The following is a 10,411-nucleotide window of genomic DNA, read 5'->3' as shown; positions in this document are numbered from 1 at the left end:
TTGCACTGAGAAGTACTTATTAAAAAGATTAGTTTTTAAACATGAACTTTAAACCATTGCTGCTCCACCCTTACACAACTGTCATTAGAGATCTAAGAAGCAAAACAATTGTCATATGAACCATGTATGTTGGCAAGATTATTATAAACAGAGTAGCACTAGAATCTATTAAATCAAACACAATACGTGTTTAGGTTTTTGTAGAGCTAGTATTCTAAACTCATGTATTTGAGGGTGCACTCATATGTGATAGAAAAATGAGAATCTGTAAAATAAAATATTTGCTAAGCGGAAAGCTACGATTAAGCCAGGTTTTCTGGTTTCAATTTGAACAAATCCACTACATTTGTCTTTCCTTTTTACCTCAAAAAGGCCCATATTTATACTTTTTGACACAAATCAGCGCTAGCGCAGATTTGCGTCAAAAAGTTTACCGCCGGCTAACGCCATTCCAATGTGCCAGCCGGGCGCCTTATTTATTGAATGATGTTAGCCGGCGCTGCGGCCTGGTTAGCGTCAAAATAAATGACTCTCAACGGGCAGTGGAGGCGTAGGGAAGAATGGGGGTTGTGCGTCAAAGAATCGTGCAAGTCAGGTTAGAGTAAAAAATATTGACTCAAACCTGACTAGCATCATTTTTTGATGCACAACCCCTGTGGAAATGACTCCTGTCTTAGCAAAGACAGGAGTCATGCCCCCCTGCCCGGGACTTCTGTCCCCTGGGCATGGCCATTGGGCACAATGGCATGTAGGGGGGCACAAGTTAGGACCCACCATGCCACTTTACAAAATAATTAAAAAAAATCTTACCTCTACTTACCGTAGATGGGTCCCCCATTCATGGGTGTCCTCAGGGGATGGGCGAGGGTGGCCGGGGGTGTCCTTGGGGGCAGGGAAGGGCACCTGTAGACTGCTTCCATGGTCAGAGACCATGGAAATGAGCCCACAGGTCCCTTAACGGCTACCCTGACCCAGGCGTTAAAAAATGACTCTAAAGTGGTTTAGAGTCATTTTTTAAGGCCCTCCCCCTCCTGTGCGTCAATTTTGCATGGGAGAATAAATAAGGCGCAAAGGCCTTAGAGTCATTTATTGCCCTGGAACGCCTACCTTGCATCTCATTACCGCAAGGTAGGTTTCCACGGTAAAAAAATGACTCAAACTCCATAAATGTGGCACTAGACGGGTCTAGCGTCAAAGTATAAATATGGAGTTAAGTTTGAGCCGGATTTGCATAAAAAAAATGAAGCAAATCCGGCGCAAACAGAGTATAAATATGCCCCTAGATGTTTTGTTTTTACCTCTTTGTGCATGAGGGCAGAGCAAGAGTGGCAGACAGAAGCCGCATGAAATCTTGGCTTTTTATGGGCTCGAGACTCCAACAGGAGCTTGAGCTGAGCCAGAGCAGACTCATTCCTTCCGTCCCTCTATTTACTGCCGGTTTCAGGATTGAGCCAGGCTTGGGTTTCCAGTGCTTGCCCATCTCTGTGCTCAACTGACCAGAAGACTCCAGACTATACAAAACTCAGCAGCCAGGCTCACCCTCAACCTCCTCATATAACCCAGCACCGCAAAGAGCTCCACTGGCTCCCAGTCCACGAACAAGCACTCTTCAAACTCCTCACACACAAATACAAAGCCCTACACAACATTAGTCCCATGTACCTAAACAACCACACATAATTCCAGAAACCTACCATACCCCTACTCTGAGCCAGATTACTATTCACACATACCCTCCCATATGCAGAACAAGATTCCATCGTTGTGCCTTCTACCTTCTCCAAACGCCCAGAACACCTGCCCCTGAACATCACACCCTCCTCCTCAGTTGATGAATTCCACAAGAAATTAAAGACCTGGCTCTTCACCTACCCACAACCATGGCTCAGCCCATACAGCTCCTGTTTCAGCACTAGTATAACCTAAACAGCGAGTTCTGCAGTATACAAATGCACATAACACAACATAACATTACCAATTGCTCATTTCCTCAATGGAAACTCACATCTGAGTCTCACAGGTAGTTCCAGTTGTATCAACACCATCTTTGTAGAGAGATGGCTGTCTTGGTCTTGATTATATTTGGTTTCCTAAAAGCAGGTATTTCAGGACAGGAAAAGCCTGTATTGCAACACCTGGGTTCTGAGTACAGAAGGCAAAAATGTCAGCTTCAATCAGTCCTTTTCATTTATGATGAGCTGTAAGTATTACTTGAATGTTTGCGTTGATGTATGTTCTTTTTTTATAAAGGTCTCCAATATTAATTTAGTCATTATTACACAAAACAATTACTGCAAAATTCTGGATTTCATTAGGTACAATGCAATGACATATTGGGGCATATTTACAAGCCCGTAGAGCTTTTTGTGCCACCCTAGCATACATTTTGTTTTACGCTAAGGCGGCATTAATGAGGCCTTTTACCCACGCCAGATTTATAAAGTGTTGCAATGCGAGCATTGCGCCTCTCTGCAACCCCTTGCACTACAATATGCCTGCACCAGACATAATGTATGCAAGGGGGGCGTTTCCCCGTTAGGAGACTAAGAAAAATGGCGCAGTAAAATTTACAGGACTTCACTGCAACATTTTTCCCGTCATTTTTAACGCCTGCCCAAGGCAGGCATTAAAGTGACCGTCCCATTGTTTCCAAAAGGCCTCTCCGCGCATTGCTGAACTAGCACTATAATTTTTGGCACTAGTGGACCAATGTGTCTCAATAGCACTAAAAATGTTGACACTATTGTGCTAACGTGCACCATGGTGCGCAGTATTGTAAATACAGCGCTACCATGGTGATGTTAAGGGGGCGCAAGAAAAGTGGCTCATCATAGCTGATGCTCCACTTTCTTGTAAACATGCCCCACACGGAAGTACTTCTGCGGTTTTAAACGAAATGATTCTGGGACACATTCACACATACCTGTGGCGTAATCAGGGGAATGGTAACTTTTTCCTCATGACACAGATATGTGAAGTAAATAGAAACTAATAGATTGACAGCCTGCACAAATAAAAAGTAGTTTCTTGACGACGTAGGTTTCCCACTGGAAATCGCCCAATAAAAAAGGGAGAGAACTATCTAAGCTGGAGTCTAGGCAAGTTTTTCTTATTGATCAAAAGGAATCTATCCCATTGGTGTTGATGCATATATAGAAAGGTTGGCAGGAATACATAACCGAACAAGTCTGAGACAGTCATATTGAACAAAAACAAAATACCACAGAGGTGAAGAGCCAGGAGACTATTAAGGAAGACGGCAGTGCAAACTCTGGCACATCTCAGGGAGAAAGACCATCCTGAATGTCATTCTAATGGGAGAGCTCTTTATGTTGTGAGTGCCGCAGGACAGCAGTAGGTGCACATTGTCCCATCCGATCAGAATAAAGGATGAACTAGAACTAGTGACAATCAGACAGACATCTAGCAAGATCCCATTCTGGCCTTTAAACATTTCTGTTTCAGACTGTCGCTGATGTAAACAGAACGGACAGCATGGCACGCCTTCTCCTGTAACTGGACAGTTGATGATTTCAATGTTCTCAAAGGTTTTAAAAGCCCTCTTGTTTTCTCTGCCACCCTTCTTTCATAACATGCCCGAGCTTCCTTTTTGGTTTACCAGCTTATACCAGGCTTCGAGCTTGTCTGTTGTCCCACTCAATGCCATGAAACGTACACTTACTCTGTTTAACACATCTCGAATGTTTAAGTCACGCTCTCCTTTCTATAACACAGTCTACCCATGGAACTTATTTAAGAATACTGCCAAAAAACTACTAACCAAATATACCTATGCCCTGAAGCTCCCATCATGATATACAATAACGTCACTGTAGAGGGTGTCGGAAAAATAACCACATAGTTTTATCTTCAAGCCCCTCCCTCTGGATGAAGGACATTAAGCTCTCTCTCTAGCTGTCTGTCAGAATTCCTTAAGTCTGTATGGATGGACACTTCCCATCTCTCCCACGATATCCTCCGAAGCGGCAGTCTCAATTTTTTGTATTTATAACAAGAGTAAAAATATGATTTAAGTCTCCGATAACAAAGTCATGAGCTTCGACTCTCATGTCCTTTAGTTTCTCTACTATTGGCACTCATTTTTCGAAAAAGCCAGCTACACCTCTCCTCATTTACCCTATCTACCCCCAACCGACTCAGTCCTTCCACCCTATATTTACCGCATCCCACTGCCATGGATCACAAGTAGCATCAGCGCCCTTAAAGGATCCTTTCTATCTGAATAGTAATTAGATGCAGGTTACTCACTCATAATGCTTTACGTTTTTGGCATCAATTATACCATCACAAAGTGTCCACTAATTATGTCTTTCCCTTCTGTGCCTCCTTAGTTCTATTCAATAGGGTAATAGGATCCACTGAGAGATAGGTTGCATGAATTTCTTTTGATTACGTTTCGTTTTTTATGATTTGCAGTTTGGCACATTGCATTATATAAGGAATAAAGTACCCCCTACATTATTAGGATATCGTAAATCACTAAGGAATTCCATAACCTTATAGAGGAACGAGGCTGAAAGACGAGTTCATTTATAAGTTTATGGAACTCAGAAGTAACTTGCAAAATATTTTTATCATGAATGCCAGGGGGTAGTGTATCATACAATACGTGGTCACACCATCACCTTTCACCTTTCATCAAAATAAAAATAAAAATTCTATTCTAAAATTAAACACATCAAAAACACCTTAGATATTTATTGCAAACAGATGGTAAAAACAGTTCAATATGTCGTCTTTTTATTTTTTTTAAAGCTGCAGTAGCTCATAATGTGTAAAAACATGCAGAAAGATTCTAGCTTTTTTGTATGTAGTGAAAAAAAGAAAACTATTCTCTCTGCTTTTCATTTAAGCTGTTAGAATTTAAAATCAACTTTCATTTTCGTCCCTTTAAACAGCTGCTCAAATTATACTCTGTGAACTAGCCTGCCTTTCGCCTTGGCTGCTGTCAGAATTCGACTGTAATAATTTAAAATAGTCGAGGTCTGGTGATGTTTCTTTATAATTAGCAGCAGAGTGTGTCACATGAAATTAGAGATTGCCGTTTATACATGGATTACAGAATCTCGTCTATTCTAAAATAATAATTGAGGATTAGCTAATCCTTTCTGAAGGACAACTGTTCAAAATGAATCATGGATACAATGGAAAGGAAATGATCACATATTGAAAGAAATTCAGCAATGGAAGTTGAAACAAGTTCTCAGCATTTGTACTGTGTTGTGGTGATGAACAAAGTGGATAAGCGCATTAACGAAGCAAATGCAACCATAGGGGTTTTGTGAGGTTGTCAACATATAATGCATACAACCTCCACTAAAAATATATTTCAGCCATAAAAACATTTCAGATTATATCAGAGTTTTGTTTCTACATTGAACAAAGTTGCCTAGCGACCATAGTGGGCCCAGCAAACAAATCAATTTACCCAAGAACCTCTGGGCAAAAGCGCCAGCGTCAAAAGCACTATTGTTGGGTTGAAACTTCTACGTGGTCACCCCTTCATGACCTCAGGAGTTTTAGGGTGGTACAAAGCAAACTGATAGCTCTACTGGTCCTTATTGGTGGGGACAACTGACATTCTTGGGTGTCTTTGCCTGTGATACCTCTGCCTTCTTGGGAAGCCACACACAAAACATGCAGGGTCATATTTATGGCAACGTGGCACAGTTAGTGCAGCAGGTGACCTTGCTGCACAGCATCAATGGGAAAGGGCAGGAATGCACAGTATTTAAGGTATACAGCACATTCCTGTCCTTTCCTCCTGTGCTGGTGCACAAAGGGTTGCCTAGTGCGAAAGCAGTCAACCTTGCATCATGGTGCAATGGTGCCTGCATTGCATGCAGAATTGTTTGTGTGGCCACCTTCCTGCACAAAAACAATCTTTAGATACATATTTCGCTTACTAGGTGTGGAGCAGAATGCAGCGCACATAGAAAGAGGAAGTAATGATGAGAATTAAAGATATTTCTCCTAGTTATGCCTCTCCTGGGAAGGCATATCTTTTTGGCGCCTTCCAAAGTTTACCAGGTTTGGTAAACCTGTGAATGCATTAAAAACCATGGGAGTTGCATGGGAACACCCACACAATGCCAATGGAAAGCCTCCACTGTGCAGAGTAATTCAATGCAGCAACTTGTGCAGTGTTACATTACTGCAGACTTTTTAAGCCATTCAAAGCCACTCAAAGTGCCTTTGAGTGGCTTCAAAAATATGTCTTAGAGGTTTGGTCATGCATGCACCACATTACGTGGTGCAAGCATGACACAAAGCTCTCCTAAATAGGCCCCGCAGTTCGCAAGGTACCCTGCAGGTACTTATAGAGTGAAGTTTTTTTAATCTTGCCACCACTGGCCCATTTACTTGTACCTTTTTGCTTTTAAACAAAAGCGCCTCCTAAGCACTTAGGCCCATATTTATACTTTTTTAGCGCTGCATTTGTGCCACTTTTTGACAGAAAAGCGGTGCAAACTTACAAAATACAATTGTATTTTGTAAGTTTGTGCTACTTTTGTGTCAAAAAATGACACAAATGTGGCTTAAAAAGTATAAATATGGGCCTAAGTACCTGTCTTTTTTTTTTAAACAGGCAGCAAAGCCTCCAGTATTTTTATATGGAATGTGTGGAAGCCCAAGCCTACACCGTCAGGTCAGATGCCCTCCTAACCGTTACTTCTTCTCCCCTCCTACCAGATACAGGGCTGCCAGTATCTGCTATACTCTCTCTCCATGTTCTGCACACACTCTCCTGTAACACGGATCGGAATGCAGCACAGGCAGGAGGTCTAATGGTTCCCCACTCCACACCTGTCTCCTTCTTCTGCAGCCCCATGCTGCAACAAGAAGGGTGAACAGGCTGGTCCAATAACACAGGCAGAGGTATTTGGATGATTGTAAGCCGAGCCTTTCTGGTCTGGGGACACACCTTTCACTGGGACACTCCTTGCAGACCTGGGGGCTCCTCAAGCAATCTGTTGGATGTTGTTTTCAACCTACAGGAGGAGCCATATTAAAAATAAGGATAGCCACCCAAGGTGACTCCCTGCTTGGTAGGCTCAGGGAATTTTCTATCAATGGCTGGATGCTGTAAAGATTTTGGTAAACCAGACATGCTCAGCAGTCTCAAGGGACCCAATAAGCTCTACTTGTAAACCATGCATGAGCAGCAGGTGGTAAATACCAATGTCTCTGACCCTGATGGTTCAAATGTAAAGCAGTTGACTTTGCTGTGCCCCACCTGCCACCTGCAAGCCATGAGGACTGTTTATTCCTTGTCTTTTGGCCTCTAAAATCTTTGCAGGCTTATCCTGGTAGACTTTGGTTTAAACTGCTTTTCATCCACTGAGGAAGAGCATCAGGGACCTGCCCTCCTGTCCCAAGCTCCTTGTGACCACCTAGCCCTCAGGTTTTAAACAACAGCACCTAATAACCCCCATGGCAGATTACTCTTGCTACAAGCAACCCACAGGCCACGCAGGGTCCTGGCCACTTGTTGGGCATCTGTGTGTCATTCAGGAGTTAGGAGGACCCACTCCAAGGGTAGCCACAAAAGGATCGATCCACATATGTCCAAAGAAGTCTTCCACTTCTAAGTCCCTCCTAAGTCCATCCAATAGCCCCATGGCAGATTACTCTTGCTACAAGCAACCCACAGGCTACACAGTCTCCTGGCCACTTGGTGGGCATCTGTGTGTCCATCAGGAGTTGGGAGGACCCACTTCAAGGATACCCACAAAAGGATCGATCCACAAATGTCCAAAGAAGTCTTCCACTTCTAAGTCCCTCGTAAGTCCATCCAATAGCCCCATGGCAGATTACTCTTGCTACAAGCAACCCACAGGCTACACAGTCTCCTGGCCACTTGGTGGGCATCTGTGTGTCCATCAGGAGTTGGGAGGACCCACTTCAAGTATACCCACAAAAGGATCGATCCACAAATGTCCAAAGAAGCCTTCCCTTTCTAAGTCCCTCACAAGTCCACCCAATACTGTACAGCAAAGGTAGTGGGGAGGGAGTTTAGGAACATAGTGGGTCTGCAGTCTTTCCTCTTACCCTTATACATTCAACTCAAAGTCTCTGCCACAGTGGGAATTCCAGAGGGTGGGAATCCCTGCACATTCTAATGATGCCACATAGCCTTTTCACAGCAGTACACAAACTGGCACATACCCTTGCATATCATCTTACAATATTTAAAGATGGCACAATTACCTTCTTGTCTGCAAGATCTCCCTCTGTACCTTAGAACCCAAACTAATAAAACTGAACTGGTGCCTTCCCTCCAGGAAATGAAAGGTGTGAGAAAAGCATCCTTTTTGCACTGACCACCTCCATTTGTTTGACTGATACTGGTGGGGACTGACTCTGACTGTGCCCTGGGCTCTGATAAACAGGCCTAGGGCCAGTGTTCTGTTTAAGAGGTGTATGGTAACTGAGCATAGTTACGATTGGCTCTGACAACGTACCTTTAAGCCCCTGATATATAGTAGGGCATGTAGGGTTAGGGACCTCAGTGGAGTTAAGGCAGGAAGTGCTTCAGACCCTGCAACAAACATGCTTGACTTTAAGGCATAAACATTCCAGATAGGGCAGTGTTCAGTGGTGTACCTGGGACACCTTCTGAGTGGACCATGTATACCTTGTACAAACTATCAGCTTAAGATCCCGACCATCCTGGTTTGGGAGGGTCCTAAAACCCTGACTCAGGTCAGAGCCTTTATTGGCCTAACTGGGTACTAGAGGAGGTTTGCTAAGATTTGTGGGACCACTATGCCCCCCATTACAGACCTTACCTGCAAGAAGCAACCCAAAAAAGTAATTTAGACCCCAGAGGGTCAGAAGGCCTTTGACACTGTGAGGGAGTGTTATTGGTCCCTGATTACAATAAGAAGTTAATTGTACAGCTAGATGCTTCAGAGCAATGCATTGTGGCAGTGTTGGCACAAGTAAATGAAGAGGTCCAGGATCAGCCTGTTGCCTATAATTGCAAAGGTGCTCCATCTTTGTTTTCTGGGGAGTAATAACCCCAGAAAACAAAGATGGAGCACCTTTGCTGTGGTCTGGTCACTGAAGAAGTTGAGGCCATACCTGTTTGGTACTCATGTCCATGTTCAAATTGACCACAGGCCTACCAGTTGGCTCATGCAGATGAGGGGGAAAATCCAAAACTGATGAGGTGGTCCATTTCCCTACAGAGGATAGACTTCACAGTTGAACATAGACCCGGGTGTACCCATGCCAATGCAGATGGACCTTTCTAAGCTTTTGTCAGAGCATGTGAGAAAAGTAATCTTTTTTGCCCTCATCACCCCCATTTTTTGGAGTGACACTAGTGATTATTAACTGATTGTGCCCTGGGCTCTGCTAACCAGGCCCAGGGCCAGTGCTTTGTTTAAAAGGTATATGTTAATTAAGCATACTTACAATTGGCTCTGACAACTTACCATAAGTCCCTAGTATATGGTAGGGTATGTAAAGTTAGAGAGCCTAGTGGAGTGAAGGTCCTTAAGGGTGCACTGCAATGGTTTCTGCTGTCATTTGAAAGCCAGTCCTGCCTTTAAAATAGAATTAAATCCAATTCGACTTTGAAATTAAAAGTACTTCCTAAGTCTCCAACTACCCGATGTGTACACAAAGGTCACCCCTATGTTCTGCCCTACATGCCCCAAGGGTAAGGTGCACTGTAAGTATAAGCAGGGACATTATAAAAAATGTTTTATATGCCCTGTTGATGGAACACTGCAAATTTTGTTTTCCCTCATTGTAGCACTGCTAGCTCCTTAGGATAAAATTGGAAGGCTTTATTAAACTTTAATAAAGTCTTAACATTTGATAGGAATGGACTAGAGTAGTGAATCAAAGTGTCAAAATAATAGTTAACATAAATCCAATAACTTGCCAAGGTATGATTTATTATAACTATTACAGGAAAGGAGTTGTAGAACTTACCTAAAATCAGCCCTCTAGTAGCCTCTTCTGATTGGTCAGCCTTTGACAGGCTAAGTCCAGCTGCTTTAATGAGGTGTTATGTGCCCTGGGCTAAGACAAATGAGACATCTGGTGGAAGGAGATCTGCAGAAGCAAATGCCAGGACAGGAAGGGAGATGGGTAGCCAAACTTGACTTCAAAGGGAAAAAGACAGAAAATGTGAGACCCAGGCCCAACACCACTTACTGCACCCCCAGCCAGTAAGTCTCTGTAATTGAATTAGGAGAGGGGCTGGAAGGGAAGTGTAGGAGAAATGTAACTGTGGGTTGCCTGAGCAAGACCTGAATCTCCAGGAAAGATTTTCTCTGTCTTAGATTTTTGAGAAACAGTGCTTTATGGGACAAAGATGTGCCACTATTCTAACGGAGTGATCATCACAGAGGGCGGCACCCTGTATCCCATT

The sequence above is a fragment of the Pleurodeles waltl genome, chromosome 5 (genome assembly GCF_031143425.1).
Source record: "Pleurodeles waltl isolate 20211129_DDA chromosome 5, aPleWal1.hap1.20221129, whole genome shotgun sequence".
NCBI lineage: Eukaryota > Metazoa > Chordata > Amphibia > Caudata > Salamandridae > Pleurodeles > Pleurodeles waltl.
This window is presented reverse-complemented; position numbering follows the sequence as displayed.